We start from the raw sequence: 20,208 nt of genomic DNA on the forward strand, positions 1-20,208 counted from the left end.
CATTTACTGCAGATTTCTAGAATTGTGGAACATTCTTTCGCTCAGCTGTTCACCTTTTCATTAATTTATATCATTTATTCTTAAAAAAAAAAAGTGTCTGTTAGCCCACAGGCTAATAGGAGAGCTGGAAATCACTGCAGAGCAACAACACATGGCCCAGAGACAGGGACATGTCCCTGTGGGACACCAAGGATGGGGTAGGCATCAGACTCAGAGCATTCAAGTTGGGGATGCCCTTGAGAAGCTTGAGGTAGCAAGAGGTGCTGGGAAGTTGAGTCTGGCCAACAGGGATGAGGCTAGGTGACAGCCAGCCTGGAGGGAGACTTTGGCCATTGGTCATAGGGCACCAGTGCCCTGGGCTGAAGACAGGGATGGGCTGCATAGGCGGGACATGGGCCCGCAGTTAAAGGAAGGAATACCAGGTAGGAGGCTGGGCCAATCTAGGAGGAAGAGCCCTAGATACCCCAGGGGATTGGATGGTGTGCCCTGCACAATGACAGGGAAGGATTGGAGAATCAGTGCATAGTCGGAGAGTTGGGGTACATGAGCATTGTCTAGGAATACATCCCAGTTGCAGGCTTACTGGTGAAGGAAAATGAGAGCCCCACTCTCATCCATCAGAAAACCTTTGATTTGGAGGTGAGGCCAGCACCAGAAGGGGGGCAGCTCCCTCTCAGGAGAGAAAGAATTGATGCAGTCCTGAGGACATTTTTAGACTCCCCCTTGGATTTTCTATCTTGAATAGCAGGAATGTTGTATTCATTCATTTGACATACATATAGAGCCCTAAAAGTCGGGCAGGCTTCAGATGTGCCCAGAGAAGCAAAGGACAGTAGTCTCTGGTTAGGTGGAGATTCTGACTCTGGGGGAGATAGTAAACGTGCCAACTGAGTACAGTACAGTACAGAGCACATCAGGAGGCCAGAAAAGGCATGAGAAAAAGAGCTGGCAAGGGCTCAGGACTGGGACAGATGTTTGCAGATTCAAATTGGGGAGGTGGGGAGGCCTCATTGAGGTGACAGATGAGCTGAGACTTGAGGCAGGTAAGTGAGCCTGATTCATGTACAGAGGAAAGGCAGTGCAGGCAAGGGAGCTGCAGTGCAAAGGCCCTGAGGCAGGAGTGTCCCATGTAGCTGAGAGGAGTGAGAGAGGGGCAGGGTTCTCTCCTGAGAGGGGCTATTATTCCCACTGAGGTGGGGCCACTACAATCTGAGTAGAGGGGAGCCCTGAGCTGTGCAGGGCTCGAAAACTCTCTGGGTATTTGAGCAGGCCAGACATGGCTTGCAGAGCCAAAGACTCTTGGAGTCCTTGGGCAGCCTCTAAGGTTGGGCTGCCTCCCCTTATGTCTCCAAGAAATGGGTCTCTTAGGCCCCCAGCTCTGGTATCCTTGTCCCCCTCCCTCCTCCAGCCATTTTCTTCCCTAGTGGCTCGTTAGCATGTTTATCTGGGTCCTTCCTAGTGTATATGGACCTCCAGGTGGTAGCAGGAATGGGGGTAGGTCCCTAACCCAGGGAGACCCCCTAATGAACTCTGGAAGGTATTTGCTCTGCAGCCCCACCCACCCCCCCACCCCGCCACATTGGTGCTCATTGATCTGGCTAGCCTTAGTGCGCTCCTGTCCTCCCTCTTGGCTGCTGCTGCTGGTGAGTCTGGCCCTTCCAGAATCATGAAATCTTAGCAATCTGTGGCCAGTCTTGACTCTGGGTGGGTTGGGTTGCTGTCTCCCATATCTCCTTGTACACTTCTGTGGCTCCCAGGCAGCTCTCTTAATGCTTTGTTTGAGACTTGGGGATGCTAAGTGTGCTTTGTGCCCATCCCTCAGTGGAAGACACTCCTACCCACAGTATCCTGCTAACCACAGAGGGATTCCAGACAAGGTGAGGGGCACAGAGCAGTGGCCCCAGAGCTGGAGGCCAGGGCTACCAACAACACTGCCCATCCTCTCTCTGTCCTCCAGAGCTTAAGGCATCCAGAAACACCCAGCACATGCTAGCTTTTTTCCCCCAACTGCCAGGGTACAGAGGCAAACTTTGTGACCAGGGTCCTGCTACCCCCTGTTCAGGCACAAAGAAAACATTTTGTTTTAGAGTCCTCTAAGGGCCTGTCCCACTCTCAGATGCACAGTGGGTGGGGGTTCCTGGTGGCCCTTAAAAGTTGCAGACACATGGGCCAGGCTATCTCACTGTCCATCTCCAGGTGGGGACCCTGGCCTTCCAGGCCCTGTCCCTCTCTTTTCACAACTGGGAAGACAGAGGTCAGAAAGCAGGAGGGAAGAGGGGCTTCCACTTCTGGCACCCAACCTGGACTTTTCGCACGTGCCCTGCAGCAGCCCAGGGTGACCTAACAACAGTGACCACCACAATGGAGGGCCTATATGTGCAGGTGCCTTGCTGAGACCCCTGAGGAGGGGGCTGCATCTGCCTTCCAGGGGAGCAGGTGAGGCTGTTGAACCTGCCCGTTTGTCTGCCATACAGTATATGCATACATATGTTGGGCTGGGGTGGGGGGGAGTCCGCTGTCCCTCATGCTCAGAAACACCCCTTCCCTGCTCTATCCATGACCCATACTTCCTTATCCCTGTCTCCAGAGCCCCTGCCCGCTTCAGCCTATCAGCTTGGTGACCACTGTTTGCTGGCACCTGGAAGCTGTCATCCGCCCCCTCTCCACCGCCCTGGTCCTACCACCTCCCTCCAGTCTCCAGCTTTCCTCTGGCCCTGAGCTCTTGCTTTCAGGCCCCAGGAAACACTGGGCCTTAGGAAAGACGGGTCCCCTCCCAGGTCCATGAACCCAAACTAAGTCCAAAGTGCTGTATGCTGTGGCCTATCTGTGCTGAGGGCTGGATCCTGGCTGTGACCCTTCAGGGGCCTTCAGCTAAGCACCGTGTCCCTGCAGGTGCAGCTCCCAGGTTCATAGGAACCCGCTTTCCATGGGGCCTGAGTAGGGCCTGGGAAGGAAATCCCCTTGCCATCCCTATGTGTGTGCACTCAGTCCTGATGCCAGCCCATTCAGCAGCCAGGCACACCCACACACCTGCCATTTGTGAACCGTTCATAGACACCCATAGCACCCTTAACCCTTCTTATCTCTTCAAGGTGGTAAACACGCTCTCTCTCTTTGCTCGCTCTCTCTCTCTCTCTCTCCTTTCCCAACCCAGTCCAGCCTCGGCCACACAACTGTGTGCACACAAGAGCACACACAGACACACATCCCAGGTCACATGTACCATGGCATACACTTCCCATCTGAGGTGGCAACACAGCCAAGGTGACTCAGAAGCCTGCTTGTCACGGAGAAACAGCCCAGGGGAGCCTGAGCCACGCTAAGGAGCAATTCAGGGAAAAGGCTGCCTACTCATGCCGATGCAGTGTCCCACAAATGCACATTTCCTGTCCTCCAGACCCACGACCCAGACTCTGAGCCATGTGACCGGACTCCTGGGGCACCTGTGCACGCACACACACCCCATGTGCACACGTAGCTATGCTGTCATAAGGAGCAGTTTCCCCTCTTTCTTAGCAGTGCCTCCTCCCCAACTGCAGAGATTCTCTTGGCCTCAGGACCATGAGCCAGAGACAGCCAGAGGTGGCATCTTGGCTGCCACTGGGGACATACCTGCACAGTGGCTCCTGAGATCATGCCTTGGCCCCTTGGGCCTTTCTGATTACCAAAGGCTTACCCTCTCATTTCAGAGGTGGGGGAAACTGAGGCAAGGAACTGGGCAATATTCTGCCTTATTTAAGCTACATAGAGCCGCCTCAGAAGCCCATGCAGTCTGTAGGTGTGGGCCTTCAGGGTCATTTTCTCCAGAGGCTCAGAGAGGGTAAGGGTCTTGCCTTAGGTCACGCAGTAAATTCATAGCACAGAGTGACCAGCCTGGTGCTCCAGAGCTTTCCTTGGGGACCCTATGTGTGCACAGGAGGGGTTGTTGAGGGAGGCAGGCAGACAGGGGAGGAGGTGGGGTTGGTTTGGTTCCCAGTCTCCCTTCCCCCTCCCCTGCTCCTTTCTCTCCCTCACACGGTTTGTTTGGAGAATGACTCACAGGAATGCAGCAAAATCCTGATGGATGGGAAGGCAGAGTTGCAGTACCCGGAAAACCTCTCGAGGGTGGGGAGGCGGGGCTGGGCAGAGGGGCCTGAAAGGCCCATGATCAGGGGAAGCCTGTGCTTGCCCAGGTCAGGAGACAGAGGCCCTGGGAGAACTAGGATATAGCCTGGTGTGGAACCCTCCCTCCTGGCTATGAGTGTGCACACAGATATGTGTGTGCACACACACACAAACACAGGCCCAGCTGCAGCCGCACACCTGGACTCCAGCTGCCTACATTCTGGCCAGACCTGTGTCCCCATTGCCTGACTGTCCTGGGTTTTGCATCTTTGTGCCTCTGTGGCCCCAGCACACAGTGGATGACTAACAAGCACCAGGTGGCAACCAGTGTGACCCAAATCAGACTCTTCACTCCTCCCAGGCCCAAGGGAGGGTGCTTCTCATTAACAAACAAGGCCGAGGGCCTGCCTCATAGACACTGCCCAGGCCTGGGGAGGCCAAGATGGAGGGCCCCACCCCTCACCTCTCCTGACTCATAGTGGGACTGTGCATACAGGCACAAATGCAATAGTGGCCAGCCTCGATGAGTTCTTGGGGTGAGATGAGACCCTTAGAAGTCATAGGATGCTGTGGAGGCCAGCTACAGGGGTGGCAGCTGTGTTGGGGTGACAAAGCTGAGTGTGCCTGGGAAGGTCTCAGTGTTAAATGAAGGTGTGTAGGGCCTTGTTTGGTGACTGGGGTCTTTCAGGGGCCCCATATTGGGCAACAACAATAGGTGAGGACTTGGGGGTCTCCTTGTAACAGAAGTATCCTCCTGGCCCTGTATCTTGGAGTTTCCAAGGAGAGAGGACCCCTGGGTAGAAAAGCAGGGCTTGCTGATGGTGATAACATGGACGTCCCCAGATAGCCAGATCTGTGTTTTCTAAAGAAGGCAGAATTTGGACTTCTGTGTGACCTCTCCTGATTTAAAAACACCTGCTCACCCAGTAAAATGTACAGTGTGGGTCAGCCACCAGTGTATAACATCTGCTGTATGGGGCACTTGGGTTTTACATTTGCTTCTTTTATGTTGCTTATTTATTTTATTGGAAACAGCCTAAGTAGCCACCAAGCTACAACTCCATGCTAGGAGCTGGGGACATCAGCCAGCAAGGTAGCATGCCCCAGGACTGCCATTTTAGTAGGGAGAAGGCAGCAAACAAACAGACATATCAGGTGATGAGTGTTAGGAAAAAAAGAAAGCAGGCCTGCAAGAATAGAGTAGCAGCCAGGCAGAATGGCTCATGCCTTAATCCTAGCTACTCAGAGGCAGAAATCATGAGGATCTTGATTCCAGGCCAGAGCAGGGCAAAAAGTACATGAGTCCCAATCTCAATAAAATAAGCTGGACGTAGTGGCACAGCCTTTCATCCCAGCTACATGGGAAGCATAAATAGGAGGATCAAGTTCCAGGCTAGCCTGAGCAAAAAGTGAGACCCTATTTGAAAAGTAGCAAAAGCAAAAAGGGCTGGGGGCATAGCTCAAGTGATAGAGTGCCTGCCTGGCAAGGGCAAGGCCCTGAGTTCAAACCCCAGTACTTCAAAATAAATAAACAAAAATATAAATAAACAGATTAGGATGATGGGTAGTCGTCTAGGAGAAACATGCTCCAGGTAAAAGGAACAGGTCACACATGGTGTCCATAAGGAGCCACAAGGAGGCCAGCGTGGCTGGAGCAGAGGGAGCAAGGGAAAAGCAGGAGGAGGTGAGATCATTGAATTTGGCATTTGATCATTCCAAGTTCAATGTTTGTGCCTCATGTGCACCACTCCCATCTGACTGTAAGCTGGAGGAGGTGAGGGGGCGTCTCTGGTCTCTCTGCATCCTGGCATCCCCTGACAGTGCCCTACATGCAGAGGGCAGACTGCATTGGGGAGTGTGGCTGTAGTGTGAGTTTGCTTTTGTGAGAAGGGAATCAGGGAGTGTTCTGAGTAAGGGAGGAACATGGTCCGAATTTTGTTTAACTGGTTATATCTGGCTGCTGTAAGGGTCAGAATGGACAGAGAGGCTATGGAGGAGACCACGGCACTGGGCTGGCCAAGTGATGTGGGCCTGAACAGGATGGTACTATGGGAAAAATCTCTCCACACGTTGCCAACATTAAACATGATACTGCTCAGAAGGTCTGGGCAGTAATATGGGAATGGTAACTGTATATAACGCTAGGTGAAAATAGCATTATATACATTAAACTGTACATTATACTGTACATTAAAAATACTAGCAAGCTGGTGCTGGTGGCTCACACCTGTACTCCTAGCTACTCTGGAGGCAGAGAGCAGGAGAATTATGGTTTGAGGCCAGCCTGAGCAAATAGTTCACGAAACTCTATTTTGAAAAAACCCATCACAAAAAAGGGCTTGTGGAGTGGTTCAAGGTGTAGGACCTGAGTTCAAACCCCAGTACTGCAAAAAAAAGAAAGAAAGAAAAAAACACCAGCACCAGATGCAAAAGGCCCTAGATCTGATGAATCCATTCACATGAAATGTCTAGAACAGGCAAATGGTAGAGACAGAAGGTAGATGACAGGCTGCCAGGGCTGGGCTGGAGGGGGGCGGGCGGGAGGAAGGGGTGTGACCACTGATGGGACAGCTTTTGCTTTGGCAGGGAGATGAAAACGTTCCGAAATCCCAGAGCAGTACTACTTGCACAACTCTGCAGAGCTGCCAAGAACCACTGAGTTGTCCACTGTAAAAGGGTGAGGGTTTTTTTGAGGTACTGGGGATTGAGCCCATGTTTTCACTCATGCCAAACATGTGCTCTGCCACTGAGCTACATGTCAAGCCCCTAAAAGGATGAATTTTATAGTGTGTGAAGTATATCTCAATAAAAAATATTTTAATGCACATCAAATTCCTAACCAAAATTGAAGCACATAGAAAAGACTGCAAGGAAATAGGAACAGCATTTATATGGTGAGGGGATCCTGGACTTTTTCCCCCTTTAAAAAATCAAAGAGGTATTTCTCTCTAGAAAAATAAGCCCCTTGTGAGCTGGAGAGGGGGCCCAGTCTCTCACTTCGGCCCACTTTCCTGTGTGCTTAGAGCAGCAGCACACTTGCTCTGTCCTTCTGGAATTCCATTCCTGTTCACATGGCCTTGGTCAAGTAACAGGACCAGAGATGCCTAGGTCCTCCCCTGGGTAGTGTCCCAGTGCCCTTTTCTGCTTGCATGCCTGCAGCCTCGGGCTGCTCACCACCGCCCATCGCAGCTCACTCCTTCCATTTCTGGGCAGCGCTGCCTGGTAGCAAGCTCTTCCTTATATGGAGGCAGAATCTAGTCCTGTGGCTTCTACCCTTCCTCAGCTCCCTCTCTGAACCCCAGTTTCTGGGTTTGTAGCAAGGGGGTCCTCATGTGGTTGTCAGGAGGTCCCAGGAGCACTAGTAGTCCAGAGCATTGGTGGTCACTCAGCATTAGGGACAAAGCATGGGTGGACCTTTGGCTCACACAACTAAGCAGGAGTTCCCAATTCAATGTTCAGACCATTGCTGTGAAATTGGAACTTGATATTTATCTCAGCAATTGAAAAGTCAAATGTCTCCTGGAGGGAACGAATAATCATCAGGGCCCAACACGTGGCAAACCCCATGGTGACTAATTTCTATTCATCCTCAACACAGCCCAGTCCCTGCTGACCTCCCCATTTTAAAGGTGGAGAAACTGAGGCTTAGAAACACAATGTGAAATAGCTAGCTGTGAGTCTCTTGGGAATTGTGTTAGTCAACTTTTCATTTCTATAATGAAATACCTGAGGTGGGCTACTTTATACAATAACTATATGTGGCTCACAGTTCTGAGGGTACAAGGCCCAAATAGCATGGCACAAGCCCTGTGGGAGCTCCCCTCACCCTCCAGGCTGCTTCATATCATGGCAAGAGTGCGGGTGAATCTCTGACTGCGTGGTCTCTCCCCTTCTCTATAAAGCCACTAGAATTTAGTCATAGGGCTCTACTTAATCACTTCCCAAAGGCCCACCTCCAAATACCATAGTGGGATTAAGTGTCCACTTACTAATACCATTAACACAGGACTTTGGGGGTTAAATTCCTGCATGAGTTTGGGAGTGGAGGAGACCAACCATATTCAGGCCATAGCAAGTGTGTGGTGGACTGTCTAGGAAAGTCCACCAGCAGACAGCCTTAATACCTCAGATATGTATAGAAACAGGCTTGGGGAGGCTAGTCACCTGGATTGGCTCTTGACCCTATCAGTTTTTCTGGTGAAGGGGCCTGGGGTCTGCTCTCAAGCAGCCTCATCTCAGGTGCTAGGTTGCAGTGTTGTCTTCTCCTTGGATGTCACAGTGTAAAAGGCTGCTTCCATCCTCCCCTAGCACCTGCTGTGAAGTGAGCAGAGGCAAAAGCATTATTCCTCTGAAAACTAGAGGAGTGGCGTCCTTCCTGTTTGGGGAGTGGGTGGGAGCTTACACTCTCCCACCCAGACAGGAGGCTTTGGGGGCCTGTGCCTCTCTCTTCTGCTCTCCCAGCCTCAGTTTCTACATCTGTCCAGTGGGCTTTGGACACCTGCCTCAAAGGATTGCTGTCCGGGTCCCACGTGGGATGCCTGGCTGAGTCAGCACCAGCATGCCACCCCTTCCCTTGGTAGTCACCTGGGCTCCTCCAGGGGATTTGGGGAGGAAACCAAACCAGACAGACAGCACCAGAACAACAGTCATGTAGCCCAGCCATGAGTATCCCTCCCACCCCTAACCTCCAAGGGCCAGTTTTTTGTTTTGTAATACTGGGAATCAAACCCAGGCCTAACAAATGCCAAAACAAGGGTCAGTTTGGATCAGCACTTTCTTCCCCATCCTTCTGGAGGTCATCTCTAAAGATTCAGGCTTCCTTTTTGCATGGTTCCAGAAGAAGCTGAGCAGCCATTCTGAGCTGACCCTGCTTGGGTTTGCCCAGTGTCCCTGCCCTCTCATCTGCCCCTCACACAGAGCTGAGTCTCCACTGATGCATAGACACTCAGAATGGAGTCTCTAAGGAGCTCAGCTGCCCCTGGAAGTCCCAGGTATTTGGGCCCACGTCCTGTCCTGTTGCCATGTGGGAGTGGATGTGCAAGGCCAACACACTCTAGTCCTGTTTTGCAGATGACAAACTGAGGCAGGGGATTGGGTCTCCCTTAGCATGAGAGAGTTCACCAAGTTGTGCTACTAGCCTGGGGCCAGGGGGGTGCTACAGCCACCACTAAGTCAGGAGACTTCAGAGGCCCTCACCTAGGACTTGGAGAAACCCCAGGCACTGTGCCCACTGCCACACTTCCAAGGAGGGCAGAGGCCCTGAGCTCCATACCCAGCTGGGAAGCAGGAGGGTCACTCGAGGAGAGGTTGGAGCCATTCAAAGATATCCACAAGCTTAGGGACCCCCATACTCAGGGCTGCCTGCAGTTTAGGATTACATGTATGAGGGCAAGTGATTGACACACAGGAGGTCTGTGTGCATGAACTCCTACAAAGGAGTCTGCATGCTCTTTTGTATGGCATGGGTCACATCTAGGTACCCATGTGTATGTGTCTGTCAGCACATCTCCATGCATGTACATACCTGTATGCCTGAGTGTCTCCACCTCTAGGAGCATCTGTATTTCCACGTGTCCTGATGCCCAAGGTTCTGCAGGACATGGGGCCAAAAGCGTCACCAGCCTCTCTGTGAGGTGAGTTTGGGGTGAACTCTTCTGTCTTCTCACAGGCTCCCCTCAAGGTAGGCAGAGGAAGCCAGTGGGGCCTAAGGAAAGGCCATGGCTGCCCTGGGGTGGCAGAGGCACAGCCAGCACTTGGACTCTGTCTTTGGTTCTTCTCTGAAGGAAAGAGGAGGGTCATTGTCATTCCCATTCTCAGGTACCTAGGGCTGAGGAACTGTGTCTGAGTGACAGGGCAGCTGTCCCAGGAGCCCTGTCCATGGGCAGGCATATGTGTGTAGGTGCATGTCTGGTTTTGTGTGTGTGTGTGTGTGTGTGTGAGTGTGTGTGTGTGTGTGTGTGTGTGTGTGTGTGTGTATTAGGCTTGCTTGTCTGTTATGCCTCCATTTGTATGGAGGACTGGGGGCAACACTAGGAGTCTGGCTGTGTGTGGAGGTGTGAATGGGGGCATGTTTTGTATTGGGTATGTCCGTGTGTGTGTGTGTGTGTGTGTGTGTGTGTGTGTGTGTGTGTGTGTTTCTGCAGGCCCTGGCTCAGGACAAGACTGAGGGGCCACCATGGTTCTACTGGACTCTCCCTGGGAGTGAACCAGGCTTTGGTCACCACAGCCCTATGGCCTCAATGTGGGGCATGTGCAGGGTTAATGACACCTCACATGGGTGGGATAGTACTGAGCTGGGCCCCTTCTGGCTTTCCCACAAGATCCCCTGTGGCTGGTGGAATTTGACACAGTGCCTACCAGCATCAGGATTCAAGATATGGCTGAGCCAGAGGTTCAGCAGCAGCCAGGCATCAGGCTGTGGGAAGACATAACTTTTGTCAAAGGTCCACAGATGTCAGAGAGCAGGACTCAGACTGGGGCTCAGTGGAGAGGGATCACGCTAGGACTAGGGTCAAGGGTCAGGAAGTGGCTGCCACTGTGGTGAAAGGTAAGGCTGGGGCTGTGTCTGTGTTCATGCAAAGGAGCCACACTGCTGTCCCCAGCCCCATGGGGGCTCATTGGTCAACAGGTGGGTCCAAGCCCTGGGCACAAAGGGTAAAGGCAAGAAGGTACCTATTGGCCCTGCTGGGTGCCAAACAGGTGTGTGGCTGAGCTGTTTCTGTGGTCATGACAGACATTCCTTGCCAGGTCATATGTGCCATCATAAACTGGGAACCAGGATGGCTGTGGACTCAGGACTGTACAGGGGAGCACAGGTTGGTACTCCTTCATGTGAGGCTGAGAGGAGACCCTGCCTCCCTCTCACTGCCTCTTCTCTGGTGCCCATCCCCACTGCTCTGTCACCTCTTTTTCCCTCCTCTCTCTCCTGCCTCTTTTCTCTCTTCTTCATAGGCTCTTACTCTCCTCCTTCTCCTTTTTCAGTTCCCATCTGTCTTCCTTTCTGGCTGTGCAGCTCTCCTCTCTTTCCCCAGCCAGCCTCTTCTTTTGCATCTGGGCTCAGCCTGCAGTCACCGGCCCCTGAATAAGCTCAGAGGCTTCTGGTTCACTCAGCCTGGTGCTGAGAAGGGAAGGCGAGTGCCAGTGCCGTGCAGGGAGGGGCAACCAGATCTCACATGGAAAAACTGGCCTGGACAGGCAGCCTGGAAGAGGAAGCTGCAGGGGTATGATATCAGGCCCAGATCTGCAGGCAGGTGGGGCCTCAGCTGCAGCAAGTTTCCTTTCTACAGCCATGTCCAGGGAGCAGGTCCCAGAGTGGGTGGTTGAGGGGCCTAGACTCAGGCTCTGCCCTGTGTGAGCCTGGAGCTGCATTGGGCGCATCTGGTAGCCTCCCACAGACTAGTGAGGAAGGACAGACAGACTGACAGATGGCAGGGAGAACTGCAGACAAAAGAGATCAAAGCCTGCTCAGATCAAACACAGGCTGAAAAAGCATTGGTCCGGGCCCAACACCTGGTTCCCAGTGTAGATCCTAGACCCCAGGCTGGGGCAAGGATGGTGGACCAGGAAATGCCATGCCTCTGGCCATTACCTATCCCCGGGGGCCTCCCAGCTCATCCCCCAACATCACTGCCAGCTGGGGGATTTGGAGAGGAAGGGGGTTGGGGGTATTGTGAAATGTTTTGTGAAAATGTTCCAAAACTTAAGGGAACTGTTTATACTCCATGGCTTCCCTGTCACCAGCTGAAATGTGAAGTTGTTTGCTTTCAAAGAGGAACCTGTTCTCTGCATTTGCAATTTTCAGCTTCCCAGCGTAGTGCCCTCCACTGGGGAATGCTGGGCTGTCAGAGGACCTGATGCAGACAAAATTGTCTAGGCTGGAGGTATTGAATGCCTGCGCCAACCCCATGATGGCAGGGATATCTGTCTCTTCAGTACTTTCTCCCCAGCGCCCTGAGTACTACCTGGCAGACTGTGGGTGCTCCAGAAACACATGCAGAAGGAGAGCTCTGTGCAGTAGATGAGCTTGGTTGGTTTGGGAGACAAAACCAGATCAACTGGGAAAGGGAGGGCTGGCCACTGTTGACCTGGGTTGACCTGTTCATAAAATGGGGGGTGCTACTGAGGCTTGGAAGGTGGGAAGGTGACTGGAGTAGGTTACCCATGGAGAACCTAAGCAGGGCACAGCTCCTAGTACACTCAATAAAAATGAGACCTCTCTGTCAGTTTGAAGCTGCCAGATTAGGCATGAAGGTCATTAACAAGTCAGGGGGAGCAGTGTGGTGGCTGAGGAGGGGTGTTCCTTCCTAAGGCATTGCTCTCCCACCTGTCCAGGGTATGTGGGGAGCCACCCCAGACCTACTGGCATGAACGGCAGGTCACAGTGGCCTCATCCTTCCAGTTAGTTGTTGAGGATAAATGCATCAGCGAGTCCTATTTGTCTTGCCTTGCAAATCCAGAATCTGACCCTTCCCACCTGCCTCACCTTAACCCAGACCCCATGATTGCCTACCTGGCCCAGCGTAGGGCTATCTTGCTGGCCTCCCTGCACCCTCTCTAATCTCACATCCATTCTAGTGGCAGCCAGATGGATATGGACAGGGACTAAGGGGGACACACCTCTCCTATGCTTGAAACACTGCAAAGACACTCTCATTTCATTCACTGTAATAGATAAAGTTCTTACAGTGATGTATGGGGCACTACAGATGTGGCCTCTTCTTGTCCTCTCTCTGTCCCCGTCTCTTCCAACTCCACACATTGTTCACTCTGCTCCAGCCACAAGTCCAACTCCTGCCTCAGGGCCTTTGTATTTGCTATTCCTTCCTCCTGCACAGTTTTCCCTTGAGGTATCTGCATGCCCCATTTACCTTAGTCTTCCAGGCTTGTTCTCAGGTCTGAGTTCCCCATTAACCGGTGTTAAAACATCCCCCTCTTCCCAACCCCCCTCCCTTGCTTTATTTTTCCACAGTGCACCTCCCCTAAATGTAACATATAGTTAAGCACCACATAACATTTGGTCAGTGATAGACTGCATGCACCAAGGTAGTTCCATAAGATTATATCTCCTAGTGTCATTAGAAGCTGTTTCTTAGTTTGTGTAAAGACACTCTGTGAATACAGTAACAAAACTGCCTAAGGATACATTTCTCAAGCAAACCACATTGGTTACACATTATTTCCTTGTTCAATTTCTTGTCTATCTCTAGATTAAAATAGGATCATTTTCTTGTTCCTTTCTCTAAACTAGCACATAGTAGGTGCTCAGTGAATAGTGACCAAACCAATGGATGAATACTTCTGCCCCACTGAAGTTATGTGACCTTGGGCAAGTCTATCACCAGAACCTCAGTGACTGAGTCTCTAAAATGGGGAGGGAAAGATAGATAGAGATTGAAAACACCACCCTGCTGCTCACTAGACCTACATGCAATACATGGTAAAACCTGCCCCACCCCCCCACCCTCCCACCCCCCAAAAAGAGAAAAACTTGGCTCCACTCTGACCCCAGGCACATAGAACCAGGGCTGAGTTTGAACTTGATTTCTGGATCTTAGAGACACCTAACTGTCCTGACTGGGGGCAGACAGGGGTCCATGCCCTTTCCCCTACTCCTTATGCCTGCCTGTGTGGCTCCTGGTTAACCTTGTCTCTTGGTGGCCTGTCAGAGAGCCTTGTCCTTGGCTGCTTCCATGGCCTGCACTCCCTGGTCCCCTGCAGCTTTCTGCTCAGTGGACACAGATTTTATATGAAAATAGCTTTGGGACAGCTCCAGGCAAACACAAGGCTGACCTTCCTGAACACAACCACACCTCATGGGAAAACTAGGCCCTTTAGACCTGTGAGCAGCCCCAGTACCCACGGAACTGTCTCCAGTCCAGCCAGGAGGGGTCCTGTCCCTGGAGGGACTCCCTTGGGGGAAGGTAGAGTCATTACCCTGGGTACAAGAAGACTGCCAGCCCAGCAGCCTCCTCTGTTGTCATCCCTCAAAACTTAGGTCATTTGTGCTTTAGGCCCAGTGCTGCCCATGACCCCACAGAATCCTGCCAGTTGGGTCCAAAGGAGCAAGTGAAGGCTTAGGGGCCATGCAGACCTAATTGCAAATCTTGACATTGTTGCTTCATCTGTTCATTTGATAAATACATACCCACTTGTGAGTACCGTGTGCCAGGCACTGCTGGGCAAAGGTGAGCATGACCTCTCCTGAACCTTAGTCGGGGACTCCAGGGAGCCAAAGAGAGGCCCTGGGAACAGATGAAGGGCTCTTTCCTCCTTTGGAACAAACCACCCCACCACCATCCCATTCTCTTCACACACTAAGACACAACCCCAGAATCTGTGAAGCCACTCGTAGTGATTAGGAGAGTCATGTGACCTGACCTGACTCAAGGTTCTCCAACCCCTACCCCTATTCATTTTTCTTCAAGGGAGCTGTCAGTTCAGAAGGAAATCCTGGTTTGGGTCAGACTCACAGGTAGAGGGTTTGGTTTAACCTCACTTTCATCATTCATTCACTCATTCGACAATACTTATGAAATGTGTACCAGGCACCATTCCAGCTATGAAGTATACACCAAGGAGCAAACAGAAAAATACCTACAAAATACATAAACAGGGAAATTATATGGTACTTCAGAAGGCAGGGAATAGGCAGAGGGACATGCAAAGCTCTAAGGTGAGTGTGTCTAGTGAGTTCCACAAACATTGAAGGGCACTGTGTGAGTGAGGTCAGGAGGGTGGGACACAGGTCAGGGAGATCCAGGGAGGTTGTGGGGGCATAACTGTGTGAGGATCCCTTCAGCTACCGGGAGGTCTTTGTGTGATGACTCGGACAGGAGGGGAGGGAAGAGCGTCCCTGCCCCCAAGAGAAGGGGCGCACACTACCCGTGTAGCCCTGGCCTAAGGGTGATTGTGTGGAGGTGGCTAAGTCAGGAAGTTCTGGGGGTTAAGGAGTCAGTCTATGGCTAGGTTGGTAGTCCCCAGCAGGGTTTTGGGCTTCTCTCCCCAGGCAGCCTTCTGGTTCACACGGCAGCCTCAGACCTGCATGACTGCAGTTCCCAGGCCAGATAATTGAAGATAATACTAAGCAGTCTCAGCTTTTAAAGATGGGGAGACCATGGGCTGGTGGAGTGGCTGAAGTGGTAGAGGGCCTACCTAGCAACCATGAGGCCCTATGTTCAAAACTCAGTACCACCAAATAAAGATGGGGAGATCAGAGCCCATCCTTGGCGATTCATTTCTGGTAGTGTCCTGCTCTGTAGGTGGCTGTGGAAGAGTGTACGAAGGGGCCTGGGGAGACTCTTTAAGGTGCCATGCCAGCTGGGTGCCAGTGGCTCACACCTGTAATCCTAGCTACTCAGGAGGCAGAGATCAGGAGGATCAAGGTTCAAAGCCAGCCCAGGCAAGTAGTTCATGAGACCCTATCTCAAAAACAAAACAAAAGACCAAAAAAACAACAACAAAAAAACCCTTTACAAAAAAGGACTGGTGGAGTGGCTCAAGGTGAAAGCCCTGAATTCAAGCCCCAGCACTGACAAAAAAAAAAAGAAAAGCACCATGCCAGTGGTGCTTAAGCCTGTTGTAAAGTGCTGATTCCCAGGCCAAATGGACCATGCACAGACTCTGGCCATTCAACTGATTGGGTCTGAGCTAGAGCCCAAGAGTCTGTTTAGTTTACCAGTTTAATGGCAGGTTTAGGAGTGACTTTCAGGCTACTGGGATACTGGAAACCTCTATGCCCCAGGCCCTTTACACCCGTGGCCAAGGTCGGACATACACCCCACTCCCAAGCCAGATTGAGCTGAGATGCACTCAGGAAGGGGAGCCACCAACAGCCTCCCTATTAGACCCCATCTGGCTGCAGGAAGGACCAAGCAGAAGACACCTCACACCCACCTGGCACTGGGTCATGGGTGGGGGTGGGGTGTAAGATGTGTGCAGACTTTAGGAGGGGCAGGGTCAGGCGATCACTGAGCAGCAAACCCACAACTATAATAAAGGTCTTGGGGTGCATTCCTCTCCAGCCAGAGGAGAAAGTGGAGTTGGGGCCGAAGAGAGTGAGATAGACAGACTGACCAGAGTCGGGGAGCGGGGTCTGGCACATGTGTTGATCCTGGCGCGGATGGACAGATACTTGGATGGACGGAAAGATGGGTGGATAGAAAACGGATGGATGAATGAATGGATGGCTGCGTGGGCGGTAAGCGGCTGAAAAGGGGCGGGTCGCCTGACGCTCAGTCACAGCCCTGGGCTGGCGCCCGCCAGCTGCACTCCAAGCCTCACTCGCCGCAGCCCCGCCGGAGCGCGTAATTACTTGCCCCCGGGGCTCTGGAGCCGCTCCTGGGACTCCCGGGACTTGGACGAAGAGGGGCCGTGCCACTGTTGCCGCCGGACTCCACGCGTCTTGCTCTAGCGCGCGAGCAGGCCGCTGTTCGGCCTCAAGTCCCGCTCTTCTTTGTCTCGGCCTGTTCCTCGGCTGTCTTTGGGCCGCAACCCACCTCTCTGGACATCCCTCGCCATGTGCCTCTGGGCTGCCAGGGACTTGTCGAATGTCGTTCCGCACTCCTCGGCCCATGGGCATCTCCCCCAGCCAGGCAGGGTCCCCCAAACCCTATGCCTCTAGGACCGCGGGTCCAGCAAGCGGCAGGATTTCCAAGCTGCGTCTCTAGTGCAGCAAGGGAAAGCGTGGAATGAAGTCCCCCCACCCGCCCCCGCCTTTTCTGCGCCTTCTTCTCCCACCCCTCGCACTACACGTCGCTCTGCGCCCTGATCCCAGTGCTGCCTGTTCGCGCCTTAAGCAGCTCTTCTGCTGCGGTACTATCCCCGACGCCGCGAGAGCCAGCCCCGCCCGCTAAGTCTCAGATCCGCACGCAAAACACAACCCCACACGACCGCTGGCAGCCACAGACCACTGCCTCTGGCGAGCCCACAGTCCCGCACAGGCGTACTGCCCCTACTTGCGCAGCCCCGCACAACCGCTAGCCCACTCGCAAACAAGCCCACACGGACACACAACGCCCTCCGAACACTCAGCCCACGCAGGCACAAAGCCATACACATAGGCTCAGGCAGTCCCACCTACGCAATCACACTACCCCCTATAAACAATCGCGCACAAACACCACCCTACGCAGGCATCGCATCACTCAGTCCGCCGAGACCCACAAGCACATTCACAAGCTCGAATCTAGACCCCGGAGCCAGGTGACATTCATACGTAGGGTAGAGCAGACATATACAGCCACATTGGTACACACACGGACCTGAACGCACAGCCAAGGGCTCACCCGCAGGCTCGTAAGTCACTGGAAAAATATTGAAGAGTTCCCTCCCTCCCCTTCTGTTTGACGCGCGTGCGCGCGCACACACACGCACACATTCGCACACTCCCTCTCTCACACACCCCCACCCCCAAGTCCCTAAGCGCCTCGGAGCCTCGCAGCCGGTGACCCTGAGCCCCAGCGGTGAGAGCCGCGGGAGCGTCTCTCCGGCGCCCCCTCCTCCCGTTCTTCACGAGTTCACCACTCCTCCTGCCTCCTCCCTCCCTGCCCCCTCCTCCTCTTCATCCCCTCCCCCGCGTCTGGGGCGCGGGCTGCGCGCAGCCAAGCCCCCTCGTCGCGCGCCCCTCCCCGCGCGCGCCCCGCGCCCGCATCGCGCTAGCCGAGTGGATGTGGCCACGGGGCCGTCTCTAATTACCTCCTTTCCCCCCGCGGCCGTTGAATAATGGCTACTGAGGGCGCTCGCTGGGGCTGCTGAGGAGGAAACGCGGGGCGCGAGAGGCGCGGCGCGCGCGGGAGCGCGAGGGAGAGGAGCGAGCCCGGGGCCACCGTGAACGGCGGGCGGAGAGAAAGGAATCGTGCGAGCGCTCACATTTTTTTCTCCCAAGGATCTCATCTGGTCGCCGCGTTCTGGAAGAGGCGAGGGAGAGAGCGCGCGAGAGAGGAGACGGCGGGGGAAAGGGAGACGGCCAGACGCGCAGCGCCGTCGCTCCGAGACCCAGGAGGAGCCCGCAGGTATTGTTGGCGGCGGAGCTTTGTGTCCTCGGCGGGCCGCTCCGGGCGCTAGAGCACCCCAAACCCTGGCCCGCCGTTGCACTCAGATCTGCCCCAAGGCTGGGACTGCCAGCGGGGGTCGCCGCCCGCCGCGGGCACCCCTCCCTCTGCGTCTCGATCTTGGCTGGAGTTGAGAATTTGCCTTTTGGGGGGTTTTCCACGAGGGCGGAGGGAATCGGTCTGAGAAGAAGGAATTTCTTTCTTTCCTTTAAAATTTTTTTTATTTGTAATTTTTGGCCGCAGTTTGGTTGTGTTGGGGATTTCCTCCTCCCCTTTCCTCCACAATGCATTGGTGAGCGTTCTTGGCGACGGTGACACTGGTGGAAGGCTTGGGGCTGAGATGGCGTGGCTGGTGGCCTCGGACAGGGAGGTGAGGGATACAGGAGAGGGAAGGAGTTCTGCTTAAGTTCGCAATCTGCGCCCTGGAGCTGGTCGGGCCGAGAAGGGCGGTCCACGCACCCGATCCTGCTCCTGGCAACCGGTGGGAAACTTACCGGGAGCGTGGCCTCCCGGGGGACGGCTACCCGACGCCTCTGGGTGCTTCCTCCCGCTGTTGCGGCCCCTCCTCGCCGTCCTCGAGCGCTTAAGGTCGCGCTCTCCCCACCCCCGCCTTCCTCCTCCCCGGCTGCTTCCGGATCTGGACCGAGCAGCTTAAACCCTTCCCCTGGAGACCCCTCCCCACTCCCCGCAGAGCCTGTCTGGTAGCCCCCCTACCCTGTGCCTAGTCTCACGCGTGCGGCCAAGTGGCTAGACTGAGGATGAAATCTCGCGCTTCTGCCATTGGGGCAGGGGTCAGGGCGCAGTCTTTTCTGCGGCTGCTGACCCTAGGCACTGGACAGGGGGAGGGGGACCTTTTTGGGGAAGGGGATTGTTTGGGTTGGAGACGTTGACCTGGGATGGCGCCGGGGCGAAGAGGGGGCGGGCTGGGGCGTGCGGCAGGGTGAGGGTTGGGGTCATGGATCTGGCCCCCCTGGGGCTTGGCGATTGGCTGGTGCCTACAGGCACGTCGAGGGCCACTCTAACCTCAGCCTCCTCCCCTCTTGTACAATGCGGACTGAGTGGTGATCCCGAGGGTGATGTGCTTGTGTGACGAACGAAGTGTTTGTCTCCTGCGATTCACAGCAGACGCTGCTGCTCCGGTGACCCGGAGATCGGTGACCGGGAGATCGTCGCCTCGGCCCCTCCCTCGGAGGTGGGGGAGGGGCAACTGAAGGGGGAGGGGAGGGCTGGGAATGTCTTTTCCCTCTGGGGCCTTGGGAAGGGAGGGCTAGCTCAGAGAATTTCTGGGAACCGCAATCCTGAGGGGAGGGGGGCTCAGACCTAATGTGGGTTGGGAGAGTGAACCTCTGGGTCAGAGCCTTCCTGGCACTTAAAGCTCCCAAAATCCTTTTGCTCCTTGGGAGTGGGGAGGAAGGGGTGTGTGTGGAAGAGGTGAGGAGTAGTTGTTGACGGTGGAGGGAAGGAGTCCATGATCACCCTTAATTGGATTCCCAGATGGGCAACCCAGGAGAATAAAGTGCCACTTCCTTTTTCTCCTCCTGGGGTGAGGAGCCAGGCCCAGAGACCCCACTGTGGCAGTCCAGGCAGGTGAAGGCTTTTCTCTCCCAACCTAAAGAGGCACTTCCTAGGGGAGAGGAGGTACCTTTGGGACAGAAGACTGGACTCTTTTTTTCAGACTTTTATGTAGCTTGGTTCGGAACAGAAAGAGTTAATCCTCCCCCAGAAATCTGTCAGCCACTCCACAGCAGGGACACATTGTTGGGCCCTCTGACATGCTAACAGCGTGACACTGGCTGACCTGGGCCAGCAGATTCCAGACTCTACTCCCCCTTCCCAGCAGCAGCAGCAGCAGCAGTGACAGCACCTGACTTAGAGGTTCCATGTTCAGGGACCTTGGGTGGGGGGCGGGGACAGAAATCAAAGCCCAGAGAGGGTCAGACCGCCAACTGTGGTCTTGTGACCCTGCAGGAAAGGGGGTTCCAAGCCAGGACCATTGGGAGCTGGAAGGGGTGCCATCATGGGGGATGGGGTCAAGAAAAAGAGGCTCCCTTCTACC

At 54.1% G+C, this 20,208-nt stretch overlaps 1 protein-coding gene across 2 annotated transcripts in view; it reads left to right on the top strand.

Moving 5' to 3' along the window:
* Positions 1 to 20,208, top strand: part of Rai1 (retinoic acid induced 1) — a 113,581-nt gene that overhangs the window by 21,738 nt on the left and 71,635 nt on the right. The window contains exon 2 of one of the 2 annotated variants that reach the window (XM_074046658.1): positions 17,987 to 18,113. The exons of the other annotated variant lie outside the window; for it this stretch is intronic. The gene's annotated coding sequence lies outside the window, so the exon portion shown is untranslated. The remainder of the gene's footprint in view (positions 1 to 17,986; positions 18,114 to 20,208) is intronic. 2 annotated transcript variants of the gene reach the window in all.

Source organism: Castor canadensis, chromosome 11 (assembly GCF_047511655.1).
Source record: "Castor canadensis chromosome 11, mCasCan1.hap1v2, whole genome shotgun sequence".
In the NCBI taxonomy this organism is placed as follows: domain Eukaryota; kingdom Metazoa; phylum Chordata; class Mammalia; order Rodentia; family Castoridae; genus Castor; species Castor canadensis.